This window comes from Convolutriloba macropyga, chromosome 1 (assembly GCF_964194025.1).
Source record: "Convolutriloba macropyga chromosome 1, txConMacr16.3, whole genome shotgun sequence".
NCBI lineage: Eukaryota > Metazoa > Xenacoelomorpha > Acoela > Convolutidae > Convolutriloba > Convolutriloba macropyga.
The window spans coordinates 62,100,354-62,119,364 of record NC_134468.1 but is presented as its reverse complement, the minus strand read 5'-3'; the positions used below and the strand labels follow the sequence as shown (position 1 = coordinate 62,119,364).

Here is a 19,011-nt window from a genome sequence, read left to right as displayed (position 1 = left end):
CATTTGGACTTTGGCCTGATGCACAAATACAACTTTGCTAAGTAAACGAAATATATCGACAGCTCAATATGCTTTTGTTCATCAATTTGTTTGTTTAAGATATATCACTCAATTCTCCTCCCTGGCGCTTTCAAAACAATAACACTTTACGAAAAAACGCTTATTTCAAACACCTAATTAACTCGTCTAACTTGACCTAAATTATCTGACTTAACTAGCGCTATCTGGTTATGAAATTTCTATTGAGTTTATTCTTATGCTTTCTACACTCCTCCCTCCTAGATTATTATTCTCCCGAATAATTGCAAAGCCTTATCCTGTGACCCGATTAACTTATTCCTACCTACTTCAACAATAGTCGATCTAGTGAAGTGAACCACTTATGTTTAGCTCCGGGTTAATATAATCTAACTGCACCAAAATTTGAATAGCGGTTGATTAATTCAGATTTTAAAACATTTTCGCATTTCCACATTTTAACATATTCTACCTAACTCATCAACATTGATTTTTGATCAAACTCTATTGCCTTTGACATACCTCTACCCAGGGACCCTAAAATCACTAAAGTAAAATAATCTACAAATATAGATCTACCAGAGCTACACATTTCCCTAAATCATCTTATTTAAGAAAAAAAATTTGTCTACGGCTATAGTGCTTGATCAACTTGTTTCGATAAAATGGATTCAAACAATGTAGACAACAATTGGGTTAAAAAGAACTTGAATAACTTAGCTGTCAACGTCCCTCTCCTTATACACTCGAGCACCTTACTTGAATACCTTCTTCCTTTGCTGCTTGAATGGATGTCCACCTCTCCTTCCACTGTAGCTACCATTTCTCGTGTAATCCTGCCATGACTGTTGTCTTGATGCCTCCAAATGGCTCCACCTCTCCTTCCGGCTTAACGATCGGTTTTCCAGCATTAGCCTTGCAATCTCCGGAAATCGTGATGCAATCCTTCTATCCACTTTCTGCTCAACTGCCATCGAAAACCTGACAGAGTCCTCCCTCCTAGGCTGTTGATCATTATGAACCCAACTGTGCAACACTGTAGCCATTGACTTCTGATCGAATTTCCCTGTCCTGTCAATTCCAGCTCTTTCCCCTTGATGCCCATCCGTTGGTTTGACCAAAACACTACCATTAGGTAGACTTTCATTCAATTGCAATTGCACCCATTCCTCCAACTCCTTTCCCAACTGTGCAAAATTACTTCGGTCAACTGCTGCAATTTTGCTTTGACCCTTCTGTATTTCAGATATCAACAGCCTATCAGTTCCACCTGAACTTGTCCAATTCTCGAAAGTGTCCACAGTGCACTCAGTTATACACATTTGTGTCTCATCAGCCTCGTTTGTTGCATTGCAGAGCTTCAGGTCCATACCTCCTTCTTTTAACTCCATCAAGGCCCAGGCTCCCAACATATCGTCTCTGCTAGCTTTGACATCACCGCCAAAATCGCTCGTTATTGCAGTTACGTTGTCGCATGCTACTGAGTTCAAACTTGCGGCAAAACCTGTCTCGCTTCTCCCATCGTTGACATCAAATTTTTCTACATCCGAAAAATCTGTATCCGAAATATCCTCAAACAAATAGTCATCATCCGACTGTTCATCGCTTATCTCCTCAGACTCTGGTGACAGTACATAATCCATTTCCGTTGCATGATGCTCATCTGGTCCACAGGACCCAACACTCCGCTTAATGACTTTTTCTTCTGTTGGAATTTCCTTTTCATCACTGTTTTCATATTCGCTTAGCGCTGCTCTACAAATTTCCTGATTTGTTTGACCACAAATTTCATCCGTAAACTCGACCTCAGGTTCAGTTTGCACTTCATCGCCGTCACCTGGAATTCTTATTCTACTACCACTCTCAGCAAAGCTCATGTCTTCCACATCTCCAGACAGATCTTTACCGAAAGCTCCTCTTTATGACAAACCACAGCTGGACCCAATGCCAAACCCTTCAATACTTCTGCCAGGTTGCCGAAATTGATCAATTAAAGAAATGCCAAGGCTACTTCTTGTATCAACCACCTGCCTTTCAGAACACTGCTGTCGCGTTCTCTGATCCACAGTACCACTGGGTTCACTGAATTCCGTCCTATTTCCTGCTTTCCCTCTCACAAACAAACTGTAGCTTCGCTCATAAAAAAGTGGATTGTCAGACAATCGGATATCGAAATGATACAACGTCTGTGTCAGTGTCCATGCTTGCTTCCCTGGAGTCGACCGCCAATAACCTCTGGGTAAATCACTTACTGCATTCAAAGCCCACCCACACAATTTTGCAGGCAACCACTTCATCATCTCTTCTTCTGTCCATCCCAGCTTCATGCCAGTGCTCAAATAATGTTCACGCCAATCTTCCCAAATTTCGTAGCCTGGTGAAGGAAAACGCTTCACCAACTGATAACCAAACATAATCAAACTATTGGTATACCAAGTACAAAATGTAAGTCAGCTTTCGGTCTGCTCTCAGCAGTTTCTTCGACGAAAATATCGCACTGTCTTCAAATAAGCAGAAAATAAACCACAGCAAAAAGTAACAAAGAAACGAAGCCCACCCAGGAGCGCCACTGTCGTCTTCTGAATTTCTAACTAGGCCAACAGGGAGGGGGATCTGTCGCCCAGAAGATCGATCAGATAAAATAAACCAAAGGTTTTGAATTGGTGAAGCAAGCGTTACTTTGTTACTCTGCAATTTCCCCTCTTCCACTCTTGTATGCTGTTGCAAATTAGATTGCCTTGAAATAAGTTAATTCACAATGGGGCTCGTAATATCAATTCTAGTTATATGGATAACAAAGGTAAGAGAATTACTTGCACATCAATGGAAAAGACAAATTCAAGACAATTTATAATAGTAATTACAATATTAATACATATTTCCGTGGTTCATTTCCCAAATGAACTAAATCAAAACAGCTCACAGTATCCCAACTGGTCTTGCAATTACAAACTTCCACAGTTCAGTCTCCTCTCTGCTTTTCACACTAAGCTTCTAAAGTTTAGTCCCACTAAACCAACTACTATCTCTCGCTTGTGCCAAAATCTCTTCTGTGTTCCACTTCTACGGTGTCTCAGCAAATCGTTTGGACCCTCTCTCTCTCTCTCTCTCTCTCTCTCTCTCTGTGTTACTTCAATTTATACTCTACCAAAACGCTCTTATCTTAAGCAAACAAACTTTAATCTCTTAAGTAAACATTGCAACTTACACTTGAAATTGTCACATCCTGTAGGAGGGCTTTGTTTGCTTGGCAAACAAACCAGTATCAAATTATGCTCTGTCACCCAACTGCTACCAACCATTGTTCAACTTTCTCCTTATCTTAAGTACACGACCTTTGGACTCTTATGTAAACAAATCCACGCCACTTTGTCTCATATATGCACTTGACATGTCAATCAGTGATTGCTTAGTAAACATTGAACGTTGCTCTGAAAAGTTCTTATAACTCTATTTTCGCTATAAAAAAAATTAGCTGCAATCAATCCCTGTCAAAAATCGCGTGTAGAATAAATAACTAAACTCAACCCTAAATCAAAGATCAATTGTAATTTCCAATTTTGAAAGTATTTCATGCAATTCCCCAGTTAAAAACCGCTGAAAAGTCTAATATTCCTAAAAGCTCAAAATTTCACCTCTAGGGGTCACTTTGGGGTCAATAGCCAAAGATGGAGGGTCAATTTGTTAAAAATAATTATTGGCGCGGAAAGCCCTACCATAGTGACATCTACTCACCAATTTTAATGACCTAACTCTTAATAGAAAACGAGCAACGACCGCGCACACTTTTCATCGACCTCCCGGATGACCCCAAACTTCGAAACTTTATAACTTGCGAAGTAGTGGTCAAAATGTCTTCGGGTAAAGTTTTCTAGTAACTATAAGGTGCCACCAAATTGCTTGCCAAGTTTCATGACCAACGGATCAGCCATTGCGAGTCGTTTGCAATTTGAAAATTTTTTAACGAGTCGTGGGTGCCTAAACCTGAAAAATCCGAGTTCGTCAAAATTGACTGGGGTGGGTATTTTTTGTCACTAACTGTCTCAAGTTATCATATTAATACCATTTCAAAGTCATTCGGCCGCTCAAAAAAGTCAATTTCCTGATTTCGGCACTCGGGTTGTCCCAAAGCACCAACTTCCGGTCGGAAATGGGGAATGAAAATATCACCAATCGAAAGCCCTTGAAAAGTTATACTAACCCTCCAAAAATCATAGGGTTACTACCAATACTCCACGAGCAATTCAAATTTTACGTTCCGCAGCACGGGCGTGCGCTAGTTCCGTGCAGGTTGGTGTGGGGTCAAATCCGACCTCAAAATTGGATTCCCCGTACCCAAATTAGTCTATCCCCCAAATTTCAGGTCAATCCGACTTCAACTTTTAGAGAAATTACTATTTCAATTTCAGTGTTAACTATTTTTTAGTGAAAACTGCCAATTCTTATTTCAAAATGCTAATAAATTTCTCCCACAACTTCCTAAACCCTTCCCATGATCATGTGCTACATTACTCTGGACTTAATACCCATTGCAACCCTTAGTTACTCTTACATCATACTCGAACAGTCATTTTTTCGCTCAAAATATCGAAAACCTTCAAATCATACCACTTCCGGTGCTAATAACTCGGAGTTGGGTGGTCGGATTGGCCCGAAAGGTATACCAGCCTGAGAGGACTATTGGGTGTACATGCCAATAAAACTTGGTAAAAGTCCGGTTAATATAACCTCCATGGGGGGGCGGGAAACATCCGCTTGGTGGTATTTCAAGAAACTGATAGAATGCCTTTTTTTTACTCTAAATCAACAAAAACTCTACTTAAGTAACTCAGATCAAAAAGGTGTAACCGGCCGCGTATCCCTATTATATATGGACAATCATCAAGGGGAACATCTCCACGAATTTTCAAATTCCAATGATGAACATAACTTAAAAAGTCGAGGGTAACAGGTTTGGGAATGCCCATTCTTTTGCATATTCTAAATCACACTTCCAGTTACTTCAAATTTAATTTCTAATTCTGTTCAAAAAATCTAGTTCAATTCAAATCGTCGCTCTCTAGTTTTCATCTAAACTTAAATCACTCATTTGGACTTTGGCCTGATGCACAAATACAACTTTGCTAAGTAAACGAAATATATCGACAGCTCAATATGCTTTTGTTCATCAATTTGTTTGTTTAAGATATATCACTCAATTCTCCTCCCTGGCGCCTTCAAAACAATAACACTTTACGAAAAAACGCTTATTTCAAACACCTAATTAACTTGTCTAACTTGATCTAAATTATCTGACTTAACTAGCGCTATCTGGTTATGAAATTTCTATTGAGTTTATTCTTATGCTTTCTACACTAATAAACTTTGTAGAGAAGGAACTAGTAGTAACTGATTGCTTTTCAGTTAGGGGGATTTTTCAAAAACTAATAATTACTGACCACCCTCCATACAGAGGGATTTTTCAGAAGTTAATCAAGCAATTACTCATCACCGAATTGAATCCCAGTAGACTTTAACTTATACTAATTTTTTGCCAGCTATCCAATGTGCATCTTTTGAGTTGACTCTAAAAGGTCTTAATATGGTTATAGCAATTTAATCTAATTTTTGTAAAAGATCTTTTTTAAATAATTATAAATAACAATAAATAAAAATTTAAACTGCTTGCAAAACGAGTGAGGCGTAAGAGTAACAGATGACAATTGTAGAAAAAAAACGTATGTAAATTATATATTCTCCAATATATGAATATAAATAGAGAATTAGCCAATTTTACTCAAATTTAAAATTGAGCAGCAATTTTTACAAATATTCAACAAACCTTTAACAAAATGAAAAGAAAATTAATGTTAATCACGTAACGGACGAGTTCCGCCTGGTTGTTTAGTGACGGTGAGCTTGTGACGGCTTATTTGTACATGTTTTATGGTTATGCAGGTTCTCGAGCTCTCAGACTTCAAAATGTTTCATTTTGCCAACCCGGGCCGAGGTGTCAACGCTAAAAAACGCAAAATTATGTAAGATTGGCGTTGAATGCGTTGAAATTATGTAAGATCTACGCTTGAGCGTAGATCTTACATAAATTCAACGCATTCAACGCCAATCTTATATATTTTGCGTTGAAATTTGGCGTGGATCTTACATATTTAGCATTGAATTTTAGCGTAGATCTTACTTATTTAGCGTTGAATTTAGCGTAGATCTTACATAAATTCAACGCGTTCAACGCCAATCTTACATAATTTTCCGTTGAATTTTGGCGTAGATCTTACATAATTAGCGTTGAATTTTAGCGTAGATCTTACGTATTTAGCGTTGAATTTAGAGTAGATCTTACATAAATTGAACGCATTCAACGCCAATCTTACATATTTTGCATTAAAATTTGACGTAGATCTTACATAATTAGCGTTGAATTTTAGCGTAGATCTTACATATTTAGCTTTGAATTTAGCGTAGATCTTACATATTTAGCGTTGAATTTTAGTGTAGATCTTACATATTTAGCGTTGAATTTAGCGTAGATCTTACATAAATTCAACGCATTCAACGCCAATCTTACATATTTTGCGTTGCAGTTTGGCGTAGATCTTACATATTTAGCGTTGAATTTAGCGTAGATCTTACATAATATCAACGCATTCAACGCCAATCTTACATATTTTGCATTAAAATTTGGCGTAGATCTTACATAATTAGCGTTGAATTTTAGCGTAGATCTTACGTATTTAGCGTTGAATTTAGCGTAGATCTTACAGAATATCAACGCATTCAACGCCAATCTTACATATTTTGCGTTAAAATTTGGCGTAGATCTTACATAATTAGCGTTGAATTTTAGCGTAGATCTTACATATTTAGCGTTGAGTTTAGCGTAGATCTTACATAAATTCAACGCATTCAACGCAAATCTTACATAATTTTGCGTTGAATTTTGGCGTAGATCTTACATATTTAGCGTTAAATTTAGCGTAGATCTTACATAAATTCAACGCATTCAACGCCAATCTTACATAATTTTCCGTTGAATTTTGGCGTAGATCTTACATATTTAGCGTTGATTTTTAGCGTAGATCTTACGTATTTAGCGTTGAATTTAGCGTAGATCTTACATAAATTCAACGCATTCAACGCCAATCTTACATCTTTTGCATTAAAATTCGGCGTAGATCTTACATAATTAGCGTTGAATTTTTGCGTAGATCTTACATATTTAGCGTTGAATTTAGCGTAGATTTTACATAAATTCAACGCATTCAACGCCAATCTTACATAATTTTGCGTTGAAATTTGGTGTAGATCTTAAATATTTAGCGTTGAATTTTAGTGTAGATCTTACATATTTAGCGTTGAATTTAGCGTAGATCTTACATAAATTCAACGCATTCAACTCCAATCTTACATATTTTGCGTTGCAGTTTGGCGTAGATCTTACTTATTTAGCGTTGAATTTTGGCGTAGATCTTACATATTTAGCGTTGAATTTTAGCGTAGATCTTACATATTTAGCGTTGAATTTAGTGTAGATCTTACATAAATTCAACGCTTTCAACATCAATCTTACATATTTTGCGTAGAATTTTGGCTTAGATCTTACCAATTAAAGGTTGAATTTTTTGAATTCCATTTCAGACCACTTTATGATTTCAAAAGTTTTTCAAGTGCTTCAAAAAGTCAATTTTTTCACAGTTTCGACCCCTATGCTTCACAGGTGAGAAAAGCGAAGTCAGCAAAAAACCAATTTTTAGTGCTCTTTTATAGTGCAAAATCCATTTGAGACCATTTTACAATTTCAAAACTTTTCCAAGTTTTTTTTTCGAAAAATCAATTTTACTGTTTCGACCCCTATGCTGCAAAGGTGAGAAATGTGAAGTCAGAGAAAAATCATTTTTTAGTGCCCTTTTATAGTGCAAAATCCAATTGAAACCATTTTACGGTTTCAAATTTTTTTCAAAAAGTTAATTTTTTAACTGTTTCAACCCTATACTGCACAGGTGAGAAAAATCACTTTTTAGTGCTCTTTTTTAATGCAAAATCCGTTACAGACCGTTTTACGATTTCAAAACGTTTTCAAGTTTTTTTTTCGAAAATTTAATTTTTTCACGATTTCGAACCCTATACTCCAAAGGTGAGTAACAAGAAGTCAGAAAAAATCTTCTTTAGTGCTCTTTTATAGCGCAAAAACCATTTCAGACCATTTTAGGAATTCAAATTTTTTTCAAAACTTAAAAAATTTTTAAATTTTTCCTAGTACTTCTCACATGATAAATGCGTTGAATACGTTGAAATTATGTAAGACCTCGGCTAAATTCAACGAAAAATATGTAAAATCTAGGCTAAATTCAACAAAATATATGCAAGTTCTACGCTAAATTCAATGCAAAATATGTAAGGTCTACGCTAAAATCAACGCAAAATATGTAAGATCTACGCTAAATTCAACGCAAAATATGTAAGATCTACGCTTTATAAGGATTTCGGCTCTTAAGGAAACCAAGGTACGGTGGCGCAATGGTAGAAGAGGCGAAAACTAAACAGGAGGTCAGTGGTTCGAGTCCTATACCCAGAGTTCTACGCGTTGATTTTTTGTAAGATCAACGATAAATTCAACGCAAAAATATGTAAGATCTACGCTATATTCAACGCTAAATATGTAAGATCTACGCTAAATTCAACGCTAAATATGTAAGATCAGCGGCAACTAGCGTTGACAAGTCGGAAAATTCACCGCCATTTCTTACATAATTTTGCGCTGAATGCCTTGAATTTTTGTCTTTAAATTCAACGCATTCAACGCAAAATTATGTAAGAAAATTGCGGTGAATTTTCCGACTTGTCAACGATAGTTGCCGCTGATCTTACATAATTTTGGCCAAATTCCTCGGCCCGGGAAAAAACATTAAGTAAGTATTGTCCAAATGACAAGGATCAATTTTAAAATCGCCTCGGAAATTCTTTTTGAGGTCTTTTATGTGGTAGATAGTCTTTTCCCCATATCTTTTTTTTCGTATGGGAGGAGCGTCTTTGCGCACTCACCCCCACTGATCAGATTAGCTTTCAATCTTTTTTTGTTGATTTTGGCTAGATTGCTGATGCGATCACGGAGTTCTGGCTGCACAGTTTCCTTTATAGGAGGTGTTGTTGAAATCTTGATAAGTGCAGAGCAGGGAGCCAATATCTCGTAGAGATCTTTGTGGTCACGCCTTGAATATTTTATTTTTTTACGTCAGTTTTGAACCCAATGATTTTTCCGTCCCCGGGATAGGGTTTGTGAGTTCCGCGTGAAGAATAATCTCGAGACTTAAGGATGTTAATCGCAACTACAAAGACGAGATTGGACCTCAATCATTGCCACTTTGAACGAAGTCGCTACGATCAGCTGATAACCATCCTTTATCATCTAAATAAGGAGCCATTGTTACGCTGTTGTTATGTAAATAATGATTTAAATAGTTTTCATATGTGTTTCCAGCTGTTAGGTAGGGCACTAATATTACTAAGTGCGTTTGGTAGTCTTCAAAAATTTGCATGAAATGATGAAACGGTCGTCGTTTTCTGTTTACCTATGCGTAATTCACAAACATTAGTCCAATTGAATTCTTTGCCGTAAATATGTTATATACAGATGCTTTATTTCATGCAATCTAATCGCCCTTAATTGTTCGAATTAACATATTCAATAAAGAATTTGCTCGGTGAACTTTTGGCGATGGTGGTATAATTTTGACATTGCTTTTTTTGCAAAGTCTTAAAATTTTGTTTTAATCAGACATTTTGCTCGCTCTTATCTTAAGTTTCTCGTAACACCACGACTTCTTAGGCAGTCTTTTGAAAAAGTTATTGGTTTTTCAAAAACTTCATTGATCGGATTTTTTGTGTATTTCTCAATACATGCCAAAGAGTTTTTTTTCTTTAAGAAGAAGCCAACCAGAGTCTTTTCGTTTCATTTCTTCATTCGGTTAAGAACTACTTGCACGTGTTTGCTAGATAACTGCATGTGGGAAACACTTAAGATTCTTGCTAATATCTGTGCATGGCCTGCAAAGTGCTGTTTTTCAAACGATTTTGCGGTGCATATAATGCCAAAAATGCATATTGGCCAAGCGAAATCATTCGCTAATGATCAGGATCTGTTTGGAGAAGCAACTCTGACACGGCTTTCCTGATTGATTTCAGGATATCCCTACTTTTGTCTTTTCATACGAACCGGATTTCCAGATTTGACGTGTAAGTTTAACGAACATTACTGCACATATGGATTTACGTCCATGCTTCTCTGCTCACCGTTTTGTAACACTCAATCCCTGGCCTCTTTAAGGACAGCATCTTTTGGATGTTAAGACGTCAGCGTCTTTTGATGCTAAGTTGACTAGTTGGTGTGGGAAGATGGAGTTTACTCACTCATGCTTGATTTTGTACTTGGTTGCCTGGGTGATGCGAATGCAGCCAAATTGCTAAGCAATTGGTTTGTATGACCATTGTGGGCAGCAATCAAATCATAATTGTTTTTTTAGCTGAAATTGAGGCATCAGTGGAATGTTATTTTTTTAATTTAGCGCCTTTATATGCAGTAATTGGCAGATTGTGGGAAAGAAATTGCACTAATTGTCGCAATTGCATCACTAATGCGGCTAAACAATGCAACAGCAATAAAAATTTTTGAACATGTCCTTTTTGATAAGGAATGGTTTTTAAATTTTGCATCAAAAGTATAACAGGTTTTGGGAAAAATTTTCCCAAATATTGTTCTGTCCAATCTCAAGTTGATCTCACTAACACGAATAAACCGCTGGTTTATACTCAAACTTCTTTGCTTTGGTTCAGAGGGTTTGGTTTTGAGGTTTACAGTAAGATTGTGTTCGGTTTTCCTAACCTTAACGTCCAAAGCTTTGATTGAAATAGGAGTTCTTTTCGTGATTTTTTGTTTTGTTTTCACATACGCTTGTTTATATGGAATGAAGAAATGTCAAAAAGTTTTCAGAGGAAATATGACCAACTTCAATTCTGACTGGCCTCGTGATTATATTGTTAAGGAATTTCCAATTTGAATTTGGTGTGACTCTGCGTTCTCAATTAAGATGTAAAAAACAGAGACGATTTTTTAACTATTGAACTAACTGATTGGTCTAGATCGAGATGTCAATCGAGAATTCCAATCAAAATAAAATAGAGGCCACTTGCTACTTTAAAGGCATTGCGATTTGAGATTTAATTTGAAATAGCTGCTTGTTTTTGGATCTCACTTTGGATCCTTTCTGTCTGTATGTCCCCACCAGCTCATTGGGTGCATATTATTTGCACCCCCAATTTTACGAGTCATATTTTTGCATCAAAATTAACTATCCAAAGGCACTTGTTTTGTGACGGGGGCTGCATAGTTTACTGGGGGCACCAACGAAGAAGTCTCCTCATTTTTTTCTTGGTAAAATTAGTTGTTCACTTGATGAACAAGTTTTTTAGAGTTGATTTCTTATGTGTCAATTCTTGCGTACGAGGTTTCATTCTTTTTGAAATTGTAAAATTTGATCTGACTTGTGTGAACACTTTTTGTATAGACATCTGTCCTTTTTTAAGAATCTATCAAAGTTAAAAAAAAACAAAATATGAATTACTTCTTTGGAGGCAGCCTCTCTGCTTCAATTGGTAGACAATAGAGACGCTATTGTTGATTGGCAGGTTCGGAACAATATTTGCCATCTCACACAGGCATCTTCTTTGTTTTTCACTCTCGTTGACAACGTATCATTTATACTGAATTGAAAAAACTGAATTGACGACTAATTGAGAATGTCTCTCGCAATTATAGATTAAGAAAACAATTAGCAGTTCTGCAACTACCAAAATCAGGGCTCTGAACAAAAATGAAGCATGATTTCAGTCTAGTAGTTACTAAATATTTTCAGGCAACAGAGTTTTTGCGCTACTTAATAAAGATTGCGAAGACTTAGATGCTAAAAAAAGTGAAAAGTGGTTACGTTTATTCGTGACAATTAGTGTCATTTTGCGTGTCTTCAATGCTGTCCAGGATAATCTATCGATCATTAACAGTATGAAATATTGACTTAAACTAAAGGAGTGGCACGAGGTACTTTCATCATGATCCACAAAACAAGCAGCAACGAAACAGCACATCAAAAACCTAAAATCCTTTTTTTGAAGTTGTCATGGTGCACGTTTTGTTCAATTTTTCAAATCAGCAAAACTCTAATTCACATTTTCTCAAAGTGCTATTGTGATATAAATTGAGGGATCTATTCTGTCCAGTGTTTTTATGACCCCCATCTACAAACTAAGTGTTGTTATATAGCACGTTACTATGTAAAAATAATGCACGTGCGCCTGGGGGTCATAAAACATATATTCCCACTAAACTGGGGGGCCGAAACAGAATACATCCAAATTGAGCATGCGGCAATATTTAACTCAAATTTATATACGAAGGGAAAATTCAATCTATCTCTATGAAAAACGGCTTGTTGATGATGTCATGACTTCTAAGCAGCATCCAAGCAGCATGCACATAAAATTGGTACTCTTATGAGATTACTGCTCAACCATGCACCAACGCATACGCTTCACTGTATACCAGTATTACACTTTGATAATATGAACACGTGCTAACAAATTATGAAGCATAAATTTTGGTTCAGACTTTTGCTCCAGAGACCACGTGTCTTACTGCACAACACTCACGTCCATTTTTTAATATACCGAAAGTCTGCAGTGCCAGAAGTCAAAATGCTAGAAGGTCGTATATACATAGCCAGAAGTGCACTTCCATGAACTTTTGTCATTATAAAACGTGAGTTTCGTGTTTTAAGCAAGTTTAAGTGGCTCTGCAGAAGTCACTTCGAAATTCTGACTTAACATCTCGAACCGCCTCGCGGTTCTCGATAAACGCCAGATGATCTCATTGAAAACTTCTGGCGTTTATGGAGAACCGCGAAGCGATTCAAGATATTAAGTCAGAATTTCGAAGTGACTTCTGGGATCTTTTCCGTTTGTGCCCCCCCCCCCCCCCTGTACATTATGCGCCCCCAGTAACAGAGCACGCAATCATTATGTAAAATTAAGGCGCGTCCGTCTGGGGTCGCAAATAATATGCGCCCGCTAAGCTGGGGAGGGCACAAACGGGGGCACTCCGACTTCTGCAGAGTCACGTAACCATGCTTAAAATACGAAACGCGTTTTAAAATGACGAAAGTCAACGGATGTCAACTTCTGGCTAAGTAGGAAGTTCGGGTCTTTCCCATTATAACCCCCCAGCTTAGTGGTCAGATAACCTAAAGCCCCACCAATCATGGTAATTATACCATAATGGGGGGCTATAATTTCATGGGGGGGGTATGATGGGAAAGACCCGGAACTTCTGGCATTTAAACTTCTAGCAGTGAAGACTTTCGGCATTTTAAAATTTGCACGTCAGGGTTATAAGTTATTTTAATTTTACCTTTTATATTTTTTGTTCACACGTGCCGCTTCTCATTTTCCTACGAAGGCTTCGCCAAAACCCTTTTCATATTTCGCATTTTACTGTTGAGCAGTGGACCAGTTAGGTTTTTCCCTCACAGAGCATTAAAAAATTGGGATCTTTTCCGTTTCACTTTAAACTTCAGCTGCCTGAAACCTATAGAAGGGAGATAAGATTCATCGGGGAACAGAATAACGTCTTTTCCAATTTTGCGCCAGAGATCTCACAATAATTTCAAAGATCATTAATTTGCAACAAATTTCGAAAAAGTAGTTGATCAGCAGCACAAATGGCTGTAAATGATGACAGTTTGGGCAGGTATGTGAGCAGTACGTTCTATGTCGTACTCCTCACTATTGTTGGAATGCTTCTCAACATCTTCACTGCAGACAAAAGTGGTACAAAAATTACCGTCCTTATTTTACAGGTAAACCATGAATATTACCGCACGGTTGTTATCGCCATCGAGAACTTATCAAACTCCGAAGCGAAGCCGAGGTGTTATGATAACTTCGAGGGCAATAACAACCGTGCGGTATTTTTTTTATCAACACCCTTCCTTTCTTTTGTTTGTTTTCGCTCCCAAAAAAGTACAGATCGGATCTATTCTGTTCCGAAACATAGCACGCGCGCCTGGGGGGCGTAAAAGGTATAGGCGTACTAATGTTAGGGGGGGGGGAGGCGTTGGGTGAACAGTTCCTAAAGATCTAATATATCTGTACCGTTTTCAAATGTTTCAGAACATTCTAATAGCCAGTCAATTGTGTATATTGTTAAACACGATGCGATTCTCCATGGACATTGGCCAGTTTGTCCTGGACATCAACAAAAACAAGATATTGTTCGGATTCAACCTACTCATGGCGTTATGCTGCATTCTGGCCGCAGTGGGAAAGATCCATCAATGCTTTCGATGTTTGATACAACGTCTCTTTTCAACGGATATTATGGACAAAGATAGTGAGCTAGTGGAAAATCTTTCGGAAATGAAACTTGAGTTTGAGCTAGCAAAGCGAGATGTGCTTAACACACAAATTATACATTGCGTCATAATGCTATGTATGTTATACCAATTTTCACTTGTAAATTACAGTTTGGATATTGTGAAGTCTGGCCTGCAGCTGTTCTTTGTACAGATGTACTTTTTAGTGTTTCTTGAAGCACACAAAAAGCATTTACATAATTTGATAGAACATAGCGCTAGCGTTGAAAACATTTTGCTTGTATGATATTTTGTTTCCTATTCCTGCTCTTTCCCATTATTAACCCCCGACCTAGTAATCAGATACCATATAAAGTCTAATTCCCGTTAGCCTATCATAATGGTGACTATAATTGTGCGGCGACCCTTTATTCCTGCATACCCCCTATCAAAATGGAAACAAGCGAAGAAACCGAGGTTGCAGCGTTCGAATGGAACAACATTAATTTAGCATATGAGCAAACAAAGCAGTAATCGTGATATTCAAGTGATTTTAGTGGATAAAAAAAACCATTTCCTCAAATAGAGAACGTCACGTATCAAACCATGTGTTCAATCAAAGCGTAACGTTACCAGGGTTGATTTGGCATATATAAGAGTCGAGAAATTTACTTGGATTAGTAAAAGCATTCCGTTCTGTAATCCTAATATTTGAGAACATCAAAAAGGCTTTTAAGTGCACCGCTTTGAGCAATTTGTACCTGATAAGGTAAATCAGAAGGTTCTTCGTATGTATTAACTACGAGACAATATGGACATTAAGAAAATTAAAAAGTATTGAAAGCCAATGTTGTAATGAAATCTCGATTTCATTAAATGTGACTATTCGATCCTGTTAAAGTGGCATTATGATTAGATTTCTTTCATCAGAGATTTAATTTACCATCCCTCATATTTTGCTGGTTTGACGATATCATAAATTCTGAATTAATAAAATGGAAGAAAATGTTACCAATTAACAATTAAGGTTGTTATGCTTACGGCCGTTAGCGGACTCGAACTTAAAGTATGCTCCACAGGACGAAAAGTAGTATTTAACACCTCATCAGTGAGGTGACCTGTACCAAGTATAGTGTGCAACATACGCTTAAAACTACGCATCAACGTCTCTCAGAATCCACCGTGATATGGCGAACTTGGCGAATTGAACTGCCAACTGATGGCTTTATGAGAATTTTACCTGCAATATTAATGGTATTCCACTGTTGGAGTTCCTTTTCTGCTCCAGCAAAAATAGTACTATTATCAGACCAGACAATTTCAGTTGTACGACGTGAGAAAAACGGTTCAATTCCCCTTATACAAGAACTTGTATCCATAGGCGGGACCATTTCTACCTGCACGGCGTCTGTAGTAAAGCAAGTAAGCAAGAAAAATCTTGTTTTCGACTACCGTTGTCATACAAAGGACCAACGTAGTCAAGACCAGTGTCTGTTAAGCAAGCAGAAATACAAATGAGTCTCTTTTGGCAGCCCAGCAATAATTGGTTGGATTGCGGCAGCGTGAAATGCTATGAATGTCAGACAAGATGAATTGATTGAGAGTAGTGTGAAGTGAAACATTAGAACTGCTTAGCGCTCCTGCACAATTGATCAGATAAAATCAAAGCATTGATGGCAAGGATTGGCGTGCTTATGCCACAAGAACATCAATGCGAAGTAAAGTTGTGCATCGAGATTGAGTGGGTGCTTTATATCAACGTCAATTTCGGCCATCTCAGGCCACCTGAGGAACGGATGAGATCAATAGCTTCAATGTATAGCAAGTAGAGCGGAAGCCATTTACTCCATTTTACGGAAGTGTTGTCATAGAGAACTTTTTTTTAAGTGCTGAAAGACGCTCCACCATGAACAAGGTACAAGAGATGACCTTTGGCTTCAAGTTCACCCGGATCATATATTTTGACGTAAAAATTACGGTAGAACCCTTGTGACGGCAAAAGTTATAAGCAGTGTTGCTTAACAGTGAATCAGGGCCAGTGAGCAAAAAAGGTTTATAGTGAAACACCGCCAAATATGGCGGCTCCATTCAGTGCTTTTTTATCCTTCCCTGCGTTGATCGAGGTCACAACTGGGAGATGTGGTAGATACAATATTTTTCTGCACTGGTTTCAACTTCAGGTGCATCTGGTTCCTCAACTACCTAAACAATATCGGGGTTATCGTTTATGGTTTTTGATTACTTTTCGCTTAGGACACATTTGTTCAGACTTTTCTCCAATGACTTCATTTTCACTAGCGCTGAAAAATTTGTGGGGCTGAAAAGGAATGTCTTCAGCTCAAGTTATTGTAACATCAATACCTGAACAGGCACGTGGAGTGGCTTCATTAAAATTTCACGAGCGCGAGCATCAAACGGCACTTTGGATCAGTCTCCTTATGAGCACCAAATGGATCCACTTCATACAACGTCTGAAATTTTGTCCATATTCGTTTTGAAGTATGTTGAAATTTACCCAGAGCATCTTGAAAAGGGACCGCACAGAACTCAAGAAGACGAAGGGTAAAGAATGAGCATTCATCATTGGCAGAAAATTACTCTGACGGGCGGATAGCATGATACAATTTTGTCCGAGTATCATTTAAATGTTGCTCTAGAAGTAGCTGACCGGAACCAGAATAACGAGGAGAGGATAAATAACTTGCAGTGCTTTCTAACTTGAAGCGCATCAATGATATCTGATCTGCAGTAAAAGTTTTCTTTCATGAAAAGGCATAATATTTCGAATGTCTCGAAAAATTGGTTTCCATGAACTGTTTTTTGTCAACTCAATCAAAATTTTTGAACGTCCCTTCAGAGTTGATACCCTTAACTGAGCTACGTTTTACCTTAAAAACCAGGGTCACGCTGTCCTGGACTATATATTTTGACGTAAAGATTACGGTAAAATACATGTGACAACAAAAGTCGAAGCATATAAGCGGTGATGGGTAACACTTTCTGATGTGGTCTGTGCATACGAGATGGCAACAATGAGGTCTTTTGGCCTTCAGGAAACTGCCCTGCCTTAGAATTCGTGGGGTCAAGCGATGGCGGACAGAGATGTGAAGGTTAGTTGAGAAGGGGAGTGCTGCGGGCATGAAAGAAAGTTAGGTCACGCAAAACAAAATTGTCAAGGGCGCAAAGGTCACAAGAAAAGACACAACTGTCGAAGAAAAACATCCAGTAGATTATTGGAAATAACTCAGAGTCGTGCAATTAAAAATTAGTTGTTAATTATGGCAGCTGGGCGAGGGTTAGGTAGGTGAGTGGTAGTGGAGTGGGGCGATTTTAGATCCAATTGGTTTCCATGAACTGTTTTTTGTCAACTCAATCAAAATTTTTGAACGTCCCTTCAGAGTTGATACCCTTAACTGAGCTACGTTTTACCTTAAAAACCAGGGTCACGCTGTCCTGGACTATATATTTTGACGTAAAGATTACGGTAAAATACATGTGACAACAAAAGTCGAAGCATATAAGCGGTGATGGGTAACACTTTCTGATGTGGTCTGTGCATATGAGATGGCAACAATGAGGTCTTTTGGCCTTCAGGAAACTGCCCTGCCTTAGAATTCGTGGGGTCAAGCGATGGCGGACAGAGATGTGAAGGTTAGTTGAGAAGGGGAGTGCTGCGGGCATGAAAGAAAGTTAGGTCACGCAAAACAAAATTGTCAAGGGCGTAAAGGTCACAAGAAAAGACACAACTGTCGAAGAAAAACATCCAGTAGATTATTGGAAATAACTCAGAGTCGTGCAATTAAAAATTAGTTGTTAATTATGGCAGCTGGGCGAGGGTTAGGTAGGTGAGTGGTAGTGGAGTGGGGCGATTTTAGATCCAATTGGTTTCCATGAACTGTTTTTTGTCAACTCAATCAAAATTTTTGAACGTCCCTTCAGAGTTGATACCCTTAACTGAGCTACGTTTTACCTTAAAAACCAGGGTCACGCTGTCCTGGACTATATATTTTGACGTAAAGATTACGGTAAAATACATGTGACAACAAAAGTCGAAGCATATAAGCGGTGATGGGTAACACTTTCTGATGTGGTCTGTGCATATGAGATGGCAACAATGAGGTCTTTTGGCCTTCAGGAAACTGCCCTGCCTTAGAATTCGTGGGGTCAAGCGATGGCGGACAGAGATGTGAAGGTTAGTTGAGAAGGGGAGTGCTGCGGGCATGAAAGAAAGTTAGGTCACGCAAAACAAAATTGTCAAGGGCGTAAAGGTCACAAGAAAAGACACAACTGTCGAAGAAAAACATCCAGTAGATTATTGGAAATAACTCAGAGTCGTGCAATTAAAAATTAGTTGTTAATTATGGCAGCTGGGCGAGGGTTAGGTAGGTGAGTGGTAGTGGAGTGGGGCGATTTTAGATCCAATTGGTTTCCATGAACTGTTTTTTGTCAACTCAATCAAAATTTTTGAACGTCCCTTCAGAGTTGATACCCTTAACTGAGCTACGTTTTACCTTAAAAACCAGGGACACGCTGTCCTGGACTATATATTTTGACGTAAAGATTACGGTAAAATACATGTGACAACAAAAGTCGAAGCATA

The 19,011-nt window shown here is 37.9% G+C and overlaps 1 protein-coding gene and 1 long non-coding RNA gene across 5 annotated transcripts in view; one reads left to right on the top strand and one right to left on the bottom strand.

Moving 5' to 3' along the window:
- LOC142341363 (uncharacterized) overlaps positions 1-19,011 on the bottom strand; it is a 513,659-nt gene that overhangs the window by 319,447 nt on the left and 175,201 nt on the right. The window lies entirely within an intron of this gene.
- On the top strand, positions 12,477-14,732 carry LOC142350392 (uncharacterized). Of its 3 annotated transcripts, none has more exons than XR_012760881.1 (3): positions 12,477-12,711; positions 13,454-13,916; positions 14,230-14,732. It is a non-coding gene; the product is annotated as an uncharacterized LOC142350392 (long non-coding RNA). The 3 variants fall into 3 exon arrangements; XR_012760879.1 differs by having other exon boundaries at positions 12,479-12,711; positions 13,445-13,916; XR_012760880.1 differs by lacking the exon at positions 12,477-12,711 and adding an exon at positions 13,195-13,247 and having other exon boundaries at positions 13,407-13,916.